Here is a 2,052-nt window from a genome sequence, read left to right as displayed (position 1 = left end):
CCCATATATTCATTTATTTGTGGCAGCCCGCCATGGATACATTTGGACTTTTTTTTTTTTTTCAAATTTGGAGCTACCTGTTGCCCTTGCACATAAACACATTATAATGGGACTATCTACATAGCGCTGCAGAGTGGTTAGCATTGGGTTAATAATAATAATAATAATAACTAAAGGTTCTGGTATAAGGTCTAAAAACAAAAAAGCTGTTTAACCAATCAGTGCTGACGATACTGAACAATTGCTCCCTTTCCTGCACAGTACGTGCACCCAGACATTGTATTATGGTTATGTTACCATAAATGTATTGGTGGCCCAAATCTTCAGCCCAAGCTATAAAACTCAGGAGTAGTGAGAAGATAGCCCACCAACATTAGATTTTAGTGGGAGTTACAAGGGAAGAGGCAACAGTTACTGTCGGGAGAAGGCAAGTCAGTCATAAAGTCACCTGTAATTCCCTAGAGTGACTCTCCAGCTATGGCTTGTCTTTACAGGCGCGTGGCCTGTGATTGCCTGTTGAGAGAATCCCCAATTTCACTGCAATAAAATGTCAACTTGAAAGTTGGAAAAAAATCGAGGTGAAGCCTTCAATTACCTGTCGTTTGCTATGTAGTAGATTTGTATTCCCCCAGTGGGTCATGTGGGAAGTCCAGACACAACACGAATCACTTATTAAGTATCTGCAACCATTTGTGGTTCTGGGAAGGGGGACCGGTTCCATTGTGACTCAAAGGTGAGAAAGAGAAAATAAATGATGGATTTACTTTATTTTTGTTTATTTGTGCATCTGTTTGTTAGGTAGCAGGCTACTTCCTGGTTGACGAAGGTTGGTTGGTAAGCCAATAGAACCATAGCATTTGTGGTTCTGGGGTGGGGAAATGGTTGCATTGTGAAAATAAATTCATATATATATAAATTATATAACTATTTTTGTTTATTTGTGCAGCCATGTTTAGTTCTGGGGAGGGAGGATGCTTCCATTGTAAATCAAACATACATCCATCCATTCTTTTTCTATGCCGCTTATCCTCATTGAGGTCGCTTATGTGGCCATTTGTTAGCCAGCAGGCTACTTCCTGGTTTATGTAGAGAGAAAGGGACCAAACCATTTATAATTTCGCAGTGTGAGGTCAGGTTCCATTCCACAAAAATCCCCTATATGGAATATTATGTTCCGATGTATTCTAATTTCTATTGTCAGTATTACTGTTTGCTAAGTTACACTCTGCCATTGCCCACACTCTTGGAAAGCAAAAGCACACTTGGCTGAACTAAACAGGAAGTTCCTTGTTAATGGGGGAGCTTGATCTTTTGTGATAAAATCCGGTATTTTTCAAATCCAGTTTAGTCCAACCAGTCTGCACCAGAACAGGGACATCTATGACATTGGCTGTTGATTTCAGTAGGTGACAATTATATCACATGGTGCTAATGGTCTTGAGTATTGAAGATCATTTCACGAGAATAATCATTTATACAAAATCTCGTCCTCTATCTAAAAGCTGCTGCCACGTTGTCTCTCCCTCTCTTCTCTCAGACTCTTCCTCATTCCCTCCCTCTACATTTCTCATTCCAGCTTTCCACCAGTGTAAATCTGTCTGGTATATTTAAAAATAAGCATCCAAGTCAGGAAGAAAGTAATTGTAAATACATATAGAACTTATAATTATGTGTTTTTATCTATCACTGTTATGTTCAAGTGATTGACTCCCTAAATCAAATGATGTGACCCATGAAGGCCCTTCTGAAGGGCTGATTGGGCTCCTCCCCCTTATAAAAAGGAAGTGTATGTTAAGGAAACACAAACAAATGCTTTATGGATTTGCTGTACAATTACACTTTGCTAAAAAGGAGGACACATCTGCAATTTTAGTCATCGTTTCCTTTCTGTAAGGGATTTAATATTAAGTTAAGACAACTTTCTATTCCTAATTTTACCCAATCGTGTTCCTAAATGCATCTAATATAGATATATTTACATACAGTGCTCAGACTGTATAGTCTAGCAGTTAGAAGAGTGAGTAGAGTCATGTCAATAGTTAATCTCTCCAC

The sequence above is a fragment of the Doryrhamphus excisus genome, linkage group LG7 (assembly GCF_037039965.1).
Source record: "Doryrhamphus excisus strain RoL-2023G ecotype Guam linkage group LG7, RoL_Dexc_Guam_v1.1, whole genome shotgun sequence".
NCBI lineage: Eukaryota > Metazoa > Chordata > Actinopteri > Syngnathiformes > Syngnathidae > Doryrhamphus > Doryrhamphus excisus.
This window is presented reverse-complemented; position numbering follows the sequence as displayed.